Genomic DNA, 13,449 nt, shown 5'->3' with positions numbered 1-13,449 from the left:
AATATGTCAGAACTGAGGCTAAGTTGTCGGTGACTGTTTTTCCTTGGGATCCCTGTTGTCCTGGAAGTCCTGTTTTCCTGGTGGGAGGCAGGGTGCCGTTGACCCAGGAGGGAGGCTGAGCCCAGCAGGCCGACCGGAGGCAGATAAACAGGCTGCTCTGCATTGTTCTCCTGGTATCACAGAGAAGCTGTCAGCCTGAGTGATTGAAGGCTGAACCTCCCAAAATAGGCTCTCCAAGGCCAGGCTGCCTTTCCCCCCACCCTCTTATAAATAACCTGTGTGTGTGTGTGTGTGTTTTGGAGCCAGAGAAAGGGCAGAAAAGAAACTGAAACAGAGAGATGTGATCGCTGCCAGGGTGGCCTCAGAAAGCAAAGCCACCAAAAACAATAACAGGAGGTTTTGAAGTCAGAGAGGCAAACAGTGACAAAGACGCTGAGCACATAAACCTCTACTGACCTTTCAATTCACCCACACACACACACACTCAAATTAGTCTGCAACACACACTTACAGGTATATTATGTTTCCTTTCCCCCTGATTCCTGGTCATCTGTTTCCGGGAGCTTGTTTGTGAACATACAGTACTGAGCAAATGTTTGAGGCAGTTGTTAAAAAGGCTGTAAAGTGAAATGATTTTTATTTTTTTTAATAAATGAGCACTGGAACCAGAGGAAACCTCTAAACCAAATCCGCATTTGGTGTAACCACTTCGAAGCAGCAATATTTCTAGGTACTTGTACGCAGTTTTTGAAGGAACGCAACAGGTCTGTTGTTCCAAACATCTTGGAGAGCCAAAACTGGAGCTTCTGGGATTTTTCTTTTTTTTTTTTGGTTGAGTTCCTTCAGTCTCTTCATCCAATCCCAGACACACTCAGTGATCAGAGCTCTAAAAGGACGGTGCCGTCACTTCCGGGACTACTCTCAAGATGATCAGTTGCCTCCTCGATGTTATTACGGGACGCAAGTATGTGCTTGCGTAGCATCCAAAACCTCCAATGTTGCCTCCAGACTCTCCGTCCCTTTGGTGAACAAACTGCCCTCTGCTAAAGACGAATATTTCAAATTGAAACTAACCAGTCCAGATCGCCTGCCGCCATGTCTTTTTACGTTTTGTCCGGGGTTGAGTCTCTTGGCTTTGTTTCGGAGCACTTTCTTCCACGAAGACCGTGTCTGGTCAGACTTCAGCAGACAGTAGATGACTGTCACAGTTTAGAACTGCGAGACATCTTCTGGTTTTGAGGGGACGCAAGCATAATGTGTCTTTAATCTGCAACGCTTAGTTTCCTTGGCCACTGCGTCTGCAGTCCACAACGTTTGTTTCTTTGTGCTTCCTTAGAAGATCTTAAACGGCTCATCTTGAAGCCCCAGTCTGAAGAACTACCTTGTGTCTTCTCCGTCTCGTCATGGCGTCCGACCTGCGCCGTGACGCCGTCCTCCACAACCTCACCTTTGCAGCAGCAGTGTGCCTGTTTCAAACCTCCAGCACAGCTGTTTCTGCTTCATGTAATCACTGGTTTTCAACCAACGCATGAACGTAATGATCATAAGCACCTGTTTGGTATAAATATTCAATCACACATCTAAACATAAGCCTCCAGAACCAAAGGGAGCTTGCACATTTTATTCAGTTGGGCTCTAGCAGGTGTGTCGGGGTTAAATGTTCTTCGTGCGTCGCTCAGAAAAACCCAGCCTGAAGCGGCGAGACGGGGATTTTGTTCTTTTTGCACACACTGCCAAGCAACAATCAATCAAGGATACTTTATTTAAATGCAAGTCGGTCACAGAATAAAGCTGTCAGAAAGCGTTCTCCGTCGACTCGATACCCCCCCCAAAAAAAACCTCAGCCCACCCACACTCTGCCTTCTTTCCAGTAACCCCGTCTGGGCTCCCAGCTCAAACCCGCCTCTCGACATTCTAGGTACTTTTCACCTCGTTGGACTTTTCTCCAGCCAGCCAGACTCCTCGCTTCTTTCTTCGTGTTTGCGCTCGGGAGTCACAAAGACGCACAGAGAAATCACAGCTCAGCACACTGGTGTTCAGTCTCAAGTCTGGCATTGCGCTGATCCAAAATGTGTCCGCTATGCTCAACACGCTGCTGACCCGGTTTCCTCTGTCCTCCCCTCATCGGAGCCTGGAACCTCGAGGGAGCAGAATCCGATCGACGGCGGCGGTGTGAAAGAGGCCCTGGGTTTATTGTTGTTGCAGACCTGTTGAATTGCTCTCAGGAGGGAGGAGTTTATGGTCTCTTTGGGAGGTCAAAGGCCATGTTGACTCTAAGGCCCGTTCAGTAGGCGAGAAGAATGAATCATCCCCGCTGAGAATCTACAAATATTTACTATTGTCGTTCTCTTTTTTGTGCTGCACATCACTGTAAATCTGGAGGAAAGGCGAGGAAAGGAACGTTTTCTCGTAAGACTCTCTGCCAACCCACGTGGACGACATCCATCCCCTGATAGCCTGAACCGCTGCTTGTTTTGGTCAGAGCCTAAGAAACCCCAGAAGCAGAAGGCAAAGAGAAGCTGCCAGAAAACTTGTGGGCGGGAACGTATATGTTCACTAAAATCCTTCCAACGGGCGAGACAGCCGTGAGCGGAGACATTCTAGCGTTTGTAACTGAAGTCAGATGTAATGATCTTCATTAGCATTCAGTTTGCAAAGCAGAAATGATTGAAATTCACATTTCGAGACGTGCTTCGGAACGCTGCTCAGTAAACCAAAGACACGAAACAAGTCAAGTTTTAAAGAAATTCAGTGCAGTTGTTGAATATATTGGATCTGTCGTGCGTGAAAGATAAACACCTCATCATCAGTATGCCGAGCAGAAACTATTTGAGTCTTTGGAGGAGTGAAAGGAGGAGACGGTGACCTCAGACTTTGACCTGTTTTTTTTTTTTTTTTTTTTTGGATTCCTGCTTTTCAGGGGTAACTTAAACCTGCAGAGGGAGGGAGAGACAGATCAGACTAAAGGAAGGGTGGGTGCTGCGGACAAAACCTTCAGAGTAAACGGAGTTGAGAGCCCTTTCTGTTTTTTTGGAGGGTTTATCTTAAAGCTGGTTTTGTGACCGGGTAAAAAGTGGACTCCAGCTCTCTTCACTTCTTAAATTTCACGAAAATCTCAGCCAAATGAGAACATACTTCAAAGCGAAGCAAAATCTCCGAAGTTGTTCCCGAACGTCCAACGAAAAGCAAGCGTCACATTGTGCTCAGACGATTAAAACCGCCGCTGTCAGCTGCCTGGGGGGGGGGCCCAAATTCCAAAACTCACCTATATTGTTTGTTATGTGCTAATTCGATTAAACGCTAATTTGTGTGGGAATATGAATTATTCAGCGTGCAGCGTGATGACAGGGGCCTCTCTCGCGGTCCGGCATTATTAACCAGTCTCATGTCTCTGTTGTGTAGGATTCGGGGCCCCTCAACACAAGAGTTGGTTGGGGTTCATGGTATTTCTGCCCCCGCGTCCGTCACGGCAGCGTAAGGTGGCTGCTTAGGTGGGATTTTGGATTCAAAGGTCTGTTTTTACTTACTGGTTGTCCTTTTTTTGAAACGATTCTGTTATTATTGTCCCTAAAAGACATTTAAGAAGACTTTTAAAGATTTAATTTGTTACTCATTCTGTATGCCTTTAAATTAGGCTTGGCATTTAAAGCTTTCAGGTGGGGCAATCCTCAAGCGTGTCAATTCTTCAATGACATCCTGAGGCAGAAATGCTGCAGGGCACATCTAGGACACCCGTTTGTCGAGCAGTTACACGTACATCCGTTTTGGATTCTTACTAACATGTAGCCAGGACGCAGTTAACAACAATTATCTGGTTAAAAGATGTCTTTCTTTATGAACTGCATCCACTCCTATTAAGATAAATTTGTGCTCCCTGTGCTTATACGGAACATGGAAGTTTGCTCTAAAAGTCAAATCGAATTTGGTCATATTCTGAACCTCGATCCAGCATCAAACCGTGTTGTAATCAGAGCCTCGGTGCTTCAAGGTCGGTCGGTAGTCCTCGTTTAGTCAAGAGTGAGCAATCTTTCAGATTTGCTTTTAATAAATAAACCGTGTTTTTAGGTTTAAAGTGCCCCAACTAACTGAGGGAGAAGACCATAGTCAACATTGGGAGTTTTGAGATGGAGAGATTCCGTGTACAAATTGGTCAAATAAGTCTGTCTCAGCTTGTTTTTTAGGGAAAACAGATGGTGGATTCTACAGTGTGCCAAAGGCAATGAACATCCAGGCTCTTATTATGGGAAAAAAAAGTATAAAACCAGAGTATGTGATGGTATCAGTGCTCACGACATGGGTGGCTTGCTAACTTATTTCGACAGAAAGCGTCGATGCAATGAAGAGATGTACGCTACATTCAATTTTCCTGGGAGGTCTTCGGTTAATTCAGCAGAACGATGTCATTTTACATGACCGAGCTTTATAGGGCTGCAGGTGTCTGACTGGCCTCTCTGCAGCCCAGATGTCTTCTTATTGGAAATGTTTGGAGAAGGAGAATCGGGTAGGAGAAGAGCCACGACTGACTGTTGTGTCGAAAGCGAAGCACGCTAAAATAAATGGGAGTGGGATTATCCAAGTAGGGTTTGTGTGTTTATTCGTTGAACTTCGTGAGGTGAGAAGCTCTCACCAGCGGTGTTTGATGGTGAGATCCAGAAGAAAGAAAGAAAAAAAAAAAAAGAGTAGTATTTAAAGACTTTCAGGAAAACATGTCTCATGGGGTTTATCAATACATTTGTGATAACAAAGGCACCGACCGGCGTCAGAGGACCAGTTTAGGGCAGACAGTTGTATCAGCAAAAGGACACTTTGACCTGGGCTTCAGAATGTGGGAAAAACGTGTCATTGGAGCTTATCGGCCATGACACAAAGCAGACAAACTCTACACACATAGCCAAAGGTTTTGGTCGTATTGGTTTTTCACAAAAGTTGCAGCTTCAGTGTTTTTAGATCTTCTTGTCAGCTGTTTCTATCTTATACTAAGGTGTAACTATAAGCATTTTATACGTTTCAAAGGCTTTTATTGACAATTACATCAAGTTTGTCCAAAGAGTTAAAGTTTGCAGAGTCGGCCCTTCTTTTTCAAGCCCTGGCGTGCTTTCAATCGACTTCCGGTCCAAATCCGGACTGATGGCAGCCCATTCTTTCACAATCAGTGCTTGCAGTTTGGGGCTTAAGGTCTTGGGGAGTTTCCTGGCTATGGAGACAGGAGTATTTTTATATTTTGCTCCCCTAGCCACTTGGCTATCACTTTTAGCTTATGACACATCATGCTGGAAAAGGCATTGTTCGTCACCGAACTGTTCTTGGATGTTTGGGAAAAGTTGCTCTTGGAGGATGTTTTGGTACAACTCTTTATTCGCGGCTGTTCTAAGGCAAAATTGTGAGTCAGCCCACTCCCGTGGGTGAGAAGCAACCCCACATGAATGGCGTCAGGGTGCTTTACTGCTGGCATGACACGGGACCGATGGTAGCACCGAATCAACTTTTAGGAGATGGTCCTGGTACTTACTGGACTTTCTTGGGTGCCCTGAAGCCAGGATCACTGAAACGATTCCATCTGAATTTGTGAGTCCTGGTAGTTTTCTCAACCAGTTTAAACAAATATCCTTGCTGTTTTTCTTCTACTACCTTTAGTTTTCTGTGTCTTTGGTGCCACCTCTGAATGGAAGCTTCATCATCACGTATGTCTTGTCAGTAAATCTTTAAGGTTTAAGACCGATAGACCAGGAGGACTCTTGTAAACTGGTTCAAATGAGAAAATTCACTTCATATGGGCCTCGAGATCGAAAGGAACCATGAATTTTGTAGTGGTATCGACACTGTCTAGCCTCCGTAGCTCAAAACACTTTATTTTTCACGCCGTTAATTTCTTTGCTTCAATCGTGTTTTTCACGGTTGCTCACAACTGAAGTGACCACAGTCTGTCGCCAGTGGCCTCAGAAATTTATGAACAGGGCTGAAATTCAGCGGCATCAGTTGACTGAAACGCAGGCGGTGAGGTTGGTCCGACCAACCATCCGTAAACACATCGAAGCAATTATCCATCAGCATCACTCAGTTCCGTCTCTCAGTGTTCTCCTGTGCCAAGCCATACCATATGTACTCATTCACACAAACACGAATCCTGTTGTTTGTTGTTGTTTTGAGGACATATGTGACCCAGTGGCTTCTGCGAGCGGACGACAATTGTTCTTTGTGTGAGTAATTGGAACAAGGTTAGCCCAGTAGTTTTGTAAGCCAATTAGGACCCCAGCTGAACTGACCCGTCTCGTGTTCTTGTCCCGCCGGCGAGGACTGTAACTCCTCATTAGGGCGCCGCTCCGTCCATTGCCCCTTTTATCCGAGCCCTGTTTCACTCCAGCGGCATCGCATACCGCAGTTCTGTCAGGACCTTTAGGCGTAACGAAGCAACGTGTCGTTAATATCCGACACTTTGGGTTTTTTTTTTGATGCGTTCAGAACTCCACATGGTAGATGGGAATCACCTCTTTTTGTTTAACAAGAACCACTTCTCTTCTGTGTTTCACGGCAATAAAACTAATTAAAAAGGTGGGAAAGCACGAAGGTGGTTGGTACCTAATTACCGTTTCCAGTGCTGGACAAACACGACAACTTAGCCAAGTTTTTGCTTTCAAATGTGTTCAGATTTCGGTAGGAGGTTAACCTGTTTGCTGAAGGTTTCTTCACTGTTTCCGTTTCCATCGATGTAGGACCTTACCAATGTGTAAATGTTCATATTCACGCTATTTAGAATCAGCTGTACCCAAGTGTCACTTTGAGGTTTTACAGCTTTACGCTCCCGTTTGATTGGTAGCCATGATGCAATAAGCAGCTAGTTTCTTAAACATCCTTTCAAATGTTTTTTTTCTCAATGTGTCTGTATGACTTGGCTTTAAAAAAAGGCCACACATTGAACTGAAAAATAACCTTTTTTATATTTTGATTCATCAACGTAACATACCTCCGCACAGATACACAGCCAGCGAAAGGCTTACTCTAAATTTACAACATGTAGCTAACGTATTTAGAGACTGATTGCTTTATAAAAATATTTTTCGAGCAGTCATTTCCGAAGACCCTTTCACAGCTTGTTGTTTTTTCTCAGTAATGACCGGCTTGTAGCATAGTTGGAATGCTTGGTAGAAATACAATAACCTCTTAGCGTATTAAACATGCTGCCTGTGAACTAACACTTGTGACCCTTAATGACGTCAGCTCTTGGGTACATTTGCAAGACCTGGCCTAGAAGCATATTTTTCTCTATGTTTGAAACGTCCTTTTTTTAGTCTGTGACAAACTTGGCAAAGAAACGTTCATCCCAGTTGTGTGGATTTGTAAAAAGTCTCTTACCTTTTGTAAAAATAAAGTAAAAACCTGTAACAAAATCCTTTTTTTGTTCATTTTTTTAAGTTTCGTTTTCGTTTGAAGGCATCAAGGACTGAACGGACTTGGTCCACGGACTGCTTATTTTGGGGTGTATTTTCCCCCATTTACCCATCATCCTAACCAAGCCTAAATCTGAAAACTGTGTTACTTTAATGTTAGTATGTAGTTTTAACACAAACCAAACCAATTAAAAGTGAAACTAGGGGGGGAAAAGAAACCAAAACCAAAAAAAAAGTCCAAAACATCACCGTCTTAAACTTGGTCTCACGATTCTAAGAACTGTAACTTTCTGCCTTGAAGCTTGAAGTTTGTTTATAAAAGCGCACTCTGGAATTAAGTCCAAGTTTGTTTTTACCGTCAAATTATGGCTACAGCTGGTGTATTTTATATTAAAGGACACTGTGTTTGCCTTCCAGACTCTAAGTTGTCCTTACAAAACAAAACTTTGGCGTAATAAAGGGTTATTCGGTTATCACAGCAGGTCTCTCGCTCACTTTGATCCCGTTTTTGCTCCTTTTTAATTTCCCCAGGTCCAATCTCCCCAACCTGATACGTACAGAGTAGTGGCGAGGCAGTTTCACGGGCGCCGACTTCAAGCAGAGATCCCCTTCGGTGAAACGGTAACTTTCTCTCTGGAAAGATGTTTGCTGATTTCTCTCTTGGCTCTGAAGCTCTTCCAGAGCACTCACTCGGCTTTGATCCCCTCCCTGGCACAAGACGGGTGGAATGGAGCAAATATTGACTCCATCTGAGCTAGACAAATTATCACCCTCCCCCCCCCCACCTCCCCATCCCAGCGCTCCTTCCCTTTTACTCTCCTTCCACTTGCTCCGTTCCCCTCTAATCTGCCATTACCTCTTTCTCTCACATCCCCTTTCATCCTCTTTCTGTGGCTGCCTTTCTTTTCACCCCCTTTGTGTCCTTGTCTGTCATTCTCTCTCTTTCACTCTCCCTCCACCCGAGGCTTCTCAGGCTGTCCAAACGTCAGGCCTCTCTGCACACCTCTCCCCGGCTCCGATATGTTCGGATTTCTCACACACACACACACACACGAACGTTTCTCACCTGCGTGAACTGCAGCTTCGTCTGTAAGCCGCTGCCTTGAGGTGAAAACTCACCCTTCCCGTCAGCTTGGCCCGCAAACATGCACGGGCAACGAGTCGAAGCGTTCGCGTTGGCTTGCGCCAACATATTTTCACAGGATGCTCACGCGCGCCGCAGTCGGCTACCGTCGAGCACAGCGGGACGGATAAGAAACCCAGAGACGAAACTTAAAAATAACTTCACCGCCCCGTTCTTTGATCGGCTTTCAAGTTCTTTCAAGTTCAAGTCGTACCGACGTGCACGTACGCTCACTTTAATGCCAGCTACACTTACAGAACAAAGTCAGACCTGACGTTTAATTAAATTAATTTCATAACAAAAGTCATATCAAGGCCACCTTACCAAAAAAATAAATTAACTAAACTGATTCAGATTCAGATCTAACCAGAAGCACTCCTCAGCTGAGGCCACAGTGTGGTTAAAAAACGGCACGATCTGAATCACAATCTGGATCAGCACCAGAATAATCCATTGTTTTTCTGTGACAACACCAACATTTCCTGAACATTTCCTCCCAATCTTTTCATTAGTTTTTACCTGATCTTTGCTGACAGACGGACAAACAAACCAACGGACTCAACGGGAAACATGTAGGGGTTACCTGTGACCTTGACCTTTGACCCCATGAACCTCGAAATCTACAGGCATCACCTTTGTCCCACGAGGTGTCAAGCTGTGGAGTTTAACCTTCCTGTTATACAGCTGCAGAGTTAGAGTACCTTGACCTTTGACCCTGTTCTGTGTTTGAAGTTTTCTGAAGATTTCATGAAAATCCTTTTAGAACTTCTTGAGTGATGTTGTCCACACGGACCGACGGACGCTACCGAAAACACAACCTCCTTGTTGAAAGGTCGCCGTAGGATTTATCAGAAAGAAAAGTTTTAAGGCAGGGTGTCATCCTCGCGGACAGAAACAGGAAGTTGGTTCCACAAGAGAGGAGCGCAAGGACCGAACGCTCCGCCTCCTGTTCTGCTTTTAGAAACTCTAGGAACCACGAGTAAACCTGCAGCCTGAGAGCGAAGGGCTCTGTTAGGAAAACACGGGACAATAAGATCTGTAATAAAAGATGGAGCTTGGTGGTTGAGAGCTTTGGATGTTGGAGGGAAGATTTGAAATCTTAGCCTGAATTTGACAGGGAGCCGATGGAGGGAAGCTAAAACTGCAGTTCTGCTTTTGTAATGATTCACGTTAACATCCGTGACAAACGTCTGCAGAGAATGTCGTCGGGTGCTGACACAGTTCTAGCCTCAAACTTCAAGCTGTCTTACTTGAAATGACTCAAACTCTTCTTCTGTTTCCTCGTGAACCTGACTTGAAACATCAGCAGCCTTTCAAACCGACCTAAACGTATTTCAAAACGACCTGTTCGATCAAACAGAGCAAAAAATATGAAGTAGTAGTTTATATTTTTGAGGCCGGAACAAGCATATCACATTTATTATTTTCAAAACTCCATGAACTTGGGGTTTTTTTGAAGGAAAATAGGAGTATTTTTAATTACTAGATAACATTTAACAGTGGAGCATGAGTGCCTAACTTTTTTAAATCTCCAGATTAGTGATGTTCTGGATAAAAGTCTTCTGAAGCCACATCAGGGAACAAAGTCGGTTTCTGTGAACATCAGCGGAGAGGAGGTGTCAAACCTCGTGGAGCTGGAAACAGAAAACTACATTTAAAGAGTTTCAGCCGCACACACGTCCGCGTTCAAAGGAGGGAGGTTTAGAACCAGCACCGCTTGTCAGGAGTCATTTGCCAACAACGATCAACTGAAATCAGGGTGTACGCTCACAAAGAAACTCAGGATATCTTTGAAGTAAAGAAGTGATTCATCTGTGATGAATCGGAGCGTTCACCAGCCGCAGAACAATGAACATTTGTGAGGAAAGCACCGCTGCGAAGAAGGAAAAAAATAGAAAAAAACGAAAAGCAACGTCACTGCTTGTCTGCGTTCAGCTAAAAAATAAAGATAAAAAAATCATGTAGACAAGACAGACAGTTTGCTGGAGAAATGTTTGTGCACACTGAGGGGAAAGAAACAAACAAATTTACTTAAATGAGACACATCCCAGCATTTTAGCCTCCCTTCATCTGTAAAGCATGGGGGAGGTAGTGTCATGGTTTGGGGCTCCTTTGCTATTTTTCCTCCAATGTAGCTTGCCATCCAGCTATTATAGGCTAAAGCAGGGGTGTGAAACTCCATTCCTCAGGGGTCGCTCTCCTGCGTGTTTTAGACGTGTTCTTGCTTTAAAACACCTGCTTTAAACGGACGACTTGTTGCCGTGCTCCTGGAGAACTTGATGATTTGGTGAGGAGGTGATTTAACCGTTTAAATCAGGTGTGTTGGAGCAGAAAAACCTAAAACTCCCAGGACAGCGGAGCCTCAAGGCCTGGAGTTTGACCCCCCTGGTTTAAAAAAACACACCCCAAAGCTCACAAGTCACTCTGTTTTTTTTTTTAAAGGTAAAAAACCGTTACATGTTTATTTGGAAGATTATCAGAACATATAAAGGGACTAATTCGAAATCTTTGGGAACCATGAGGCTCTGTATTGAACTTCAAACCAATCAGTTACTAAATTGGTGCAAATTCAACCACCATTATGACTCAAGTCCCACCTGTACGAGTACATTTTCCCTGTTTTTTTTTTTTATAAATATATCTTTGCAGAAACACATCTCAGCCCTGAAACGTCTCTCTGTCGGTTTGAAACGAGTGTTACGTGACCAGAAGCCGGGCCCACTTGTCTCGGGATTGACCTCTTCTTTGTTTTGGGGTCTTCGAGGGGTCAGGAGCAGACTCCTGAGCTGAACCAGAGAAGCCTCACGGCCCTCTTTAACTTTACCAGTACTGGTTCTGGTGCGCCTGCTGCGTCTGGGCCTGAGGATGGGAGCACGTATATTTTCTCAGGGCAGGGTGCAAGAAGCTTTTTTTTTCTTAAAAAGTCATTTATTGCTCCCAGGGGGCACCGTCGCTCTGATCCTCAGTGCCGTTACCCGGATCAGCCGACCGAGACGCATAACAAACCCGTTGCTAGATACGGGCCTTGCCTAGGGACACATACGCAAACGTCAGACGGACGTGTGGCTAATTCGGGTTCCAGTGGTTGGCGGTGCACGTCGACAGGCCAGCATGTAAGTTATTTCATCTCAGAGGACTGAAGGAGGAGGAGGAGATGATAGATAGGACAGAGGAAGGGAGGGAGGAAGGCAGCGGAGGGTTATAAGTGGTCACGGACCACTAGTGGCCATGGCAATGACCTCTGGCTAATTGCAGTCACTGATAGACACGGTGCTTAGAAGTCCGGTGATATCCATTTCACTAATCACACTCCAAACCCACACACCAAGAGCTGCAGCACATTTAGCCCCTGGAATCCACCCTCATCATCATCCGTGGTGCGCCTTTTACATTAGCTCTCTTTATTTTGGCACATTAAGCCAATAACCCCCTCCCTCTCCCGTGTAATGTGGTTTAGTCATCAGCAGTTGGCTTTGAAGTCGCGTAATCTCCGTCGCCATCGCTGTGTCCCTATCGCAGGAAGCCGGCCCAAGAAAAACAACCCGCCTCGCATCCAGCGCAGCAGCGGCGGGGCGGGAAATGTAAATGAGCACGAACTCGCCGGCTCTGGAGATGTCCCTGCTGTTTTCTCCGAGAGCTGAAGAGAGGAGATGCCGTAGTTTTTTTTTTTTTTTAAGGAAATGTACATTTTGCGCCGCCGTCGTTGTTCTGAACGGAGAAGTCTCGACCGTAAGGGGGCCAGTTCAGCACCTATTCCTGCAGAGGCCGTTCGTTGCGTAACACGTGAAACATAGTTAGCAAAAAGCAAGCCCTGATCTGGAACGTATGTCTAGATGGTAACACGTGTTGCTTGAAAAAATGTTCACATAATCCATGAATAATGGCTCCACAGCTCCGAAAGTTATATGTGCCGGAATGCACCCCTAATATCATCATCTCCTGAATTTGTGGCAACCTATGCAAAAAAATATATTTAAAACATTGTACTTTTAATTCATCAGCCTTTAACTCGGGACCCGACTCCAACATTTCCACCACAGGATCCGGTTTGTGTTCGACGCAGAGTAAGACTTCCGTGCGCCGCGCGGCAGGATCGTCTAACCGTAGAGCACGAGGCGGATCTCATTCTGACACCGGATCAGGCCGGTGCCTTTCACGAGCAGCTGTGACGTTTCCGTCCCGTCCAGCACCATTCTTTGTTTGATATTTTCAGCTTTAAAACTCCTAAACTCACAAAGTTTTTTGGGTTTTTTTTTCGTCTCTCGCTGCTTTTGGCCACGCCAGCTTTCGGCCCCCCGCCGCTTTAAAGAAATCTTTAACACACAAAGAACACACCACTATCTTTGCATTAAGCTCAGTTTGTTGGAAAACTGTCGTCAACTTAATGAATTACTGGACGACGCGCTTTTGCCGGTCTGTTTTACCCATTCGGTGTAAGAATTTGCTGCCAACTTGTAAGATGTTTTTACCGCTTCATACAACTCTTCCTGCAGTCTTTAGGTTCTGATGAATGAAACTTTTTTGGGGGGGCGGTTTAGTTTTACAGCAGCTTCCTCCTTGTTTACTCTCTCCTCTCTTATTTGCCGTCTCGTCACGTGCGGCTTGGGGTCTCATTTGACATGAAGCTCCTCCTCTGTCGTCTGTAAATCATGTGAGCTGTCCCGACCTCTTTGTTTTTTATGGTGACAAGGGTGATGGGGTGTTTATATATATATATATATATATATATATATATATATATAAGTACAAATATAAATGTGTCATGCAGCTATTCCCAGCTGTCGGGGGACTAAAAAGACTCCAAAAACTAATCTAAAGCAGACTCAGACGAAAATAAAACACACAGGGCTTAAAGCAAACCGTCCACATTCCAAATCTAAAGAACGGTTGGTGTTTCTTTGTTTTGATTTTCCTTTTTTTTTTATTCTTTTTTTTTTTTTT

The sequence above is a fragment of the Kryptolebias marmoratus genome, linkage group LG16, assembly GCF_001649575.2.
Source record: "Kryptolebias marmoratus isolate JLee-2015 linkage group LG16, ASM164957v2, whole genome shotgun sequence".
NCBI classification, from domain to species: Eukaryota; Metazoa; Chordata; class Actinopteri; order Cyprinodontiformes; family Rivulidae; genus Kryptolebias; species Kryptolebias marmoratus.
The sequence above is the reverse complement of the archived record's forward strand: the minus strand, read 5'-3'. Positions refer to the sequence as shown.